The following is a 6,481-nucleotide window of genomic DNA, read 5'->3' as shown; positions in this document are numbered from 1 at the left end:
TCCAAAAGCAGTATCCATATTAAACTCCAACTCACACAGATAACTTCTCATCATGCTGTACAGTACATGTTCATATATTTATATACTGCTTATGTACATATGCATATGGTAATTTAAATTCTCGCTTTTTTGCACATCCATAATGTACATATATGCTCATAGTCTTATATGGCACAGTTCATTGTATATATTTTTCTACATATTTTTTATACTTTATATCATATTTTTATATTATGTTCTGTATTTTTTATGCCACTTGCACTGAAATGGTTGCTGCAATTTCATTGTCCTTGCGATAATGACAATAAAGGTCTATCTATCTATCTATCTATCTATCTATCTATCTATCTATCTATCTATCTATCTATCTATCTATCTATCTATCTATCTATCTATCTCTATTACTCAAAGTACATAATAAAAGTTATCCATTACAAATATATTTTATTTGTCAATTACATGAATAAAACACATTTTATGAAAAAGGTTTTTTGCCTAAAACACTACAAATTGAGTTATCATTCTTTTTTTCTGCATATGGCGTCTTAAAGTTATTCTGGCGCAAGTATTGACTGTAAAACATTCAATCCAATTGATACATGTTTAATACAATCAGAGGTTGGAACATGCCCTGACAATATTAAAACCCTGATCCCATAGTGACATCTTGTGGTCAACTTCCAACATAGCATTCCATTTCACAAAAAAAGGTTAAACTTTAACAAAAGTCAAATTTTTCCAAAGCAATAGCCACCATTAACAGAATGTTTTTTAAAAAAATGTTTTTATGTTAAATCTAACAAAAAAGAAAGAAATACTGGAAAATCCAACCTTCTCCAAGGTACCATTTTTTTTACATATAATAAAAAATATGGAATTTACATCACAACTTCATCCCTGTTTTCAACATTTGTCAATTTTTCAAAATACATATTAATTGTCCCATATTTCCTGTATTGCTGTGAAATTTGGAGAAATTGATGCAAAAAATTATTGCTCCCATAATTCAACTAAAATAAAAGAGACTTGGAAAAACTGTAAATTTTGTGATACCTGTTTAAAATTCCTATGCATTCAATACACTATTTGCAGATAGTGTGTATATCACGATATTCCAATTTGAGTTTTTGCCTTTAAAAGATGCCCTTCATGGTGCTGTCATTTGTCATATTTTACTATGCACAACTCTACATCAAAATAATTTTCTTTTACCCCTATAAAAACTAAAAACACACCCACACAAACTTGGCAATAAAAAATTGTTCAAGGTTTCATTTTGAGGGATATGTAATATAACAACACAAAAATTACATTCACATTTTTTATCTAGCTACACCAAAAATGTATCAATATTTCAGCATCCACATTTAACTCAAACATATTTATCAAGACACATTTGCACACCATATTCTAATATAACTCAAGATACATTAATAAAAGTAATTCATTACAAATTCAAAATGTTTTTATTGCATTTATTTTTTATTTTATTTAAAAGGGTTTTTATGGTTTCAAACTGCAAACAATGTATGAATTCCTTTTGAATTGCTCCGCATTTGGCATCTTAAAGGGTTAGTAATGGGGTTGTGGGTCATTTTCGGTGTTAACTGTATTTCGCCTTATATTTACCATTTCCAAATGTTTTGCCGTGTTTTGAGCAAGAAATATTGAAATAAAACGGCATTTTTGCCGCCAAATTTGGGAAACCTGTCTCTTCCGGGTCAAAAGCTCAGTTTTGGTCACGTGGTGCGTGTGACGTCACCAGAGTCAACGTAGCAAGATGGCTTCTCCTTTGCGTGTCGGAGCTAGCAAAAGCGGCGATACTTCCAGGTCCACAATTCTGTCTTCAGACAGAACAACTTTATTGAAAACATTAATTTCAATACAAAAAGAGGTGCAAAATAGCTACTGTATATGTATATAAACATTATAAACTACCAGATAAAAGCAAATAATTTAAATAAAACAAAATAAAGTAAAATGGCAGGGGTAGAAATAACCAAGAAAAGTCATAAAGTTAATAAAACTAAGGTCAGATAAATAGCAGAGTTTACATTTTAAAATATATTGTGTTGCAAACAAATGTCAAGACATTTCACAGCCTTTTGGTTTTTTGAAAAAATATAGATTCAATATATAGCTTGGCTTCCACCAGAAATGAGGAAAATTTAGGAGTTTTGTTAGAAAATTTGCATTTATGAATGTAAAATTTAGAAAGAAAAATTAATAAATTAATTAAAAATTAAAATGTCAAATTCTTATGTTGGTGGAAGCCAAACAGAACATGTTTCCAAAGTAAAGAAAATGACAGAGCAAACTTATAACAGAAGAAATCACAGAAAATTTGCCAGAAAGATTGTAAGAAAGGGCAAAGCCAAAAGAGATGAGTCACTGTTTCTTGAGAATGTTTACAAAAGGAACATAAAGTGTCCATTTCAGGATTAAATCTTTTTAAATAGATTTTTGTGGGGTAGAATCTGTGCAAAATTTTACAAGAAACTTCTTTAATTTTATTAGAAATAAGGTACTGATTAGGTAAAAGCCAGACCTTTTTCAAGGACACAACATCCACAAATTGTTTCCAATAATGAACAACACGTGGCAATGTAACAACATCTCTCTGAAAAAGAGCTCTAATGCCTCTATTGTTTTTCCTGGAACGAACAGTAAAACAGATTTTTACAACAGTGGACAGCGAAAGAGGAAGATTGAAAGGGAAAGGATCAAGTCTCAGTCTTTGATTAAATAATATACATATTCCAGGAGAGATCGCACCAAAAACCTTTGCATATTCTCCTGGAGTAACTGGGATGTTATATTTGTTAAGAAAATCGGTATAAGATAATAACTGCCCATTAGCGTTAAACAGTTGATCAACCAAAATGATCTTGTTTTGGAACCAGGAATCAAAGAAAATAGATTTATGTTTATAAAGAATATCCTTGTTGTTCCAGATAATATAACTGTGTGGAGAGAAGTTGTGCTTATAGATGAGTAACCATGAAAGGAAAGCCTGGCGATGGAGAGCAGATAATTTCACTGGGAGCTTATTTACATCGTAGTTACAAAGTAAAAAAAAGTTTAGACCACCGAGTTGGGAGATAATATAGTATGGGATTATATTCCATATAGATGTAGGAGATTTCTGGAAATGTCGGATCCAATTCAGTTTGAAAGTGTTGTTCAGTAAAGAGAAGGAGAGACAGTTTAAACCACCCTGTTCATAGGTATTCATTAGGGTACTTTTTTTAATGTAGTGTACTTTGTTCTTCCATACAAAGTTGAAAATTAATTGATCAATATTTTTACAAATTTTGTTATTGAGTTCTAAAGCAAGAGCAGCGTAGGTTAACCGGGATATTCCTTCTGCTTTACTGATCAGAATGCGACCTCTTAGTGAAAGATCCCTAACAAGCCATTGATTAAATTTCTTTTTTGTTTTTTCTATTAAGGGGTCAAAGTTCAAGGAACATCTTTCCTGTTGATTTTTAGTGATTGTCAAACCTAAATAAACAAGTTCAGTTTTAACTGGGATGTCTTCTATTTTGTCCTCAGAACTCTTCTTCACTGCCATAAGTTCACATTTTTTTAAATTTAAATAAAGACCAGATGCTTTGAAGAATATTCCCATTACATTGATTGCTAAAGAAATTTCTGATTGATTCTTCAAAAAGAGAGTTGTGTCATCTGCCAATTGTGTTAGAATTATGTTTCTACCAGCAACTGATAGACCTTTCAGGGAGCTCGATTTGATATGATCTGCAAGAAGTTGACCTACCAAGAGGAATAAGTAAGGAGAGATAGGGCATCCTTGACGGATGCCTCTATAAATGTTAAATCTAGGTGAAGTACCCCCCTTTAGCTTGATGGAGCTATTGCAATTCTTATATAAAGTTTTAACTGCTGAGTTAAAGAAAGATCCAAAACCAAATTTCTTAAGAGAACGAAAGATAAATTGATGCTCAACAGTGTCGAAAGCCTTATAAAAGTCTAAAAATAACATAAAACCATTGTCTTCAATTAGTTCGGGGTAATCTAAAATATCCAAAACAAGCCCAATGTTATTTGTAATGTGTCTATTTTTCATAAAGCCGGATTGAGTTTCATCAATAATGGAGTCTAATACTGATTTTAATCTTTTAGCAAGAATTGTAGCAAGAATTTTGTAGTCGCTATTCAGAAGACAAATGGGACGCCAATTTTCAATGAGTAATGAGTCCTTTTTCGGTTTAGGAATAAGAGTTGTTAGACCTTGAGTCAGAGTAGGAGGAAGGACTCCGTTTTTTATGCTTTCAGAAAATACTTCAAACAGAAAAGGAGCCAATTCAGAAGCAAAGACCTTGTAAAATTCTGAACTTAAACCATCAACCCCTGGGGATTTGTTATTTTTGAGAAGATTAATTGCATCAACGACCTCTTGGACTGAGAGAGGTTTGTCACAAAATTGACTGTCTGTTTGGGATATTTGTTTAATTTTTAAAGAATTCAAAAAAGCATCAGCTGACTCATCATTAAAATTTGACAAGTATAATTTTTCATAAAAAGAGCTACATTATTTGGCGACTGTTTGTTTATCATCAAAGATAGATTCATTTATTTTAAGCTCGTTGATTGATTGGTAGAATTTTGCTTTTCTAAGTTAAAAACAATAATGAGAGTTCTGTTCTCCTTCTTCTAGCCATCTTCTCCTAGATCTGATAAATGCTCCCCTGCTCTTTTTAATATATAGATTATCTAGTTTGATTTGTAATTCAGATAATTTTTCCTGCTCGGATTCAGTCAGCAGATCTGGAGTGATCTGGGATAGGTTTGTTATACGTGAGATAATGTGTGTTTCTTCATATTTTTCAGATTTGGCCTTAGCAGTACCATACTTTCTAAAATATTTACCACATTCATACTTAAGGAGCTCCCAATATGTACCAAATTTATTTTCCTCTTTCGCTTTCGCCCAGTAATCGCTTATCAATTCACAGATTCTGTCCTGTACATCATCACATTGTAACAACGAACAATTCAATTTCCAATAAGAAGACGTGAAATTTAAACAGGAATTTTCGGCTAAACTGATGGATATTTGAATGGCCTTGTGATCAGTAAGAGGTGTAGGTGTAATCTGAACATTAACACAGTTAATGTCAATACTGTCCGAGATTAGCCAGAAATCAATTCTAGACGGTTGGGAGCGAGATTTATTAGACCAAGTAAATAAACTCTGATCAATATTTTTAACTCTCCAAATTTCAATCAATTTAATTTTTTCCATGAAATCAACTATAATTGAGCTAGAGTAATTAGGAGCTCCTGGTGGCCATTTGTCAATTTGACCGTTTATAACTGTGTTAAAATCTCCTCCAATGAGAAATAAAGCAGTGGGAAATTTCTGCAACCATCTTAAAATGATTTTTTCTACTGACTGGAATAAGAGAAGATTTTCTTTTTTGTTATTGTAACCATGTATATTTACACAAATGAAATGTTTCTGTTCAGTTTCAATCAAGTGACAAATAAAGTGACCAGAAGGATCACATTCCCTATGAACTACCCCATTAAATCTATATTTAAGTGTAGCAACTCCTGCAGAAAATTCAGACCCATGAGAGAGCTAAATAGAGTTACCCCATTGAGTTTTCCAAAAAGCAGTGTCATTTTCTGTGGAATGAGATTCCTGAAAAAAACAAAAGTCAGATTTGGATTGTTTAGCAAACAAAAAAAGTGCTTTTCTCTTAGTAATATTACGTAAACCCCTGGCATTGAGAGAAAAAAAAGATAACATCAGGAGAACAAAGACTACCGGCCTGTAGCACTGACTTCACATGTGATGAAGACCTTTGAGAGGTTGGTGCTGCAGCAGCTGAAGCCACAGGTGAAGCATGTCCAAGATTCACTGCAGTTCGCCTACAGGGAGAGAGTGGGGGTGGAGGACGCTGTCCTCTACCTGCTACACCGTACCCTCTCACACCTGGAGGAAGGAGGTGGTGCAGTGAGAATTCTGTTTTTTGATTTTTCCTGCGCCTTTAACATCATTCATCCTCACATACTGCAGGAAAAGCTCATCAAGATGGCTGTACAACCACCCTTGGTTTCTTGGATCATGGACTACCTCCCTAACAGGCTGCAATACGTCCGCATGGGAGGATCGGTCTCCAGTACCCTCAGCTGCGGTGTCGCGGCACCGCAGGGGACAGTGCTGTCTCCTCTTCTCTTCTCTCTATATACGTCTGACTTCCGCTACAACACCGCGACCTGCCACGTGCAGAAGTTCTCAGACGATACAGCTGTTGTGGCCTACATCAAAGGAGAAGAGGACAGCGAGTACATGCGGCTGGTGGAGGACTTTGTGGACTGGTGCAGGGAAAACCAGCTGCAGCTGAATGTCCAGAAGACCAAGGAGATGGTTCTGGACTTCAGGAGGTAAGCTTCAACACCTCAGATGCTGCACATAGAGGGAGACAGCGTGGAGAGAGTGCAGACCTACAAA

This window comes from Oryzias melastigma, linkage group LG15 (genome assembly GCF_002922805.2).
Source record: "Oryzias melastigma strain HK-1 linkage group LG15, ASM292280v2, whole genome shotgun sequence".
Classification (NCBI taxonomy): domain Eukaryota; kingdom Metazoa; phylum Chordata; class Actinopteri; order Beloniformes; family Adrianichthyidae; genus Oryzias; species Oryzias melastigma.
The sequence above is the reverse complement of the archived record's forward strand: the minus strand, read 5'-3'. Positions refer to the sequence as shown.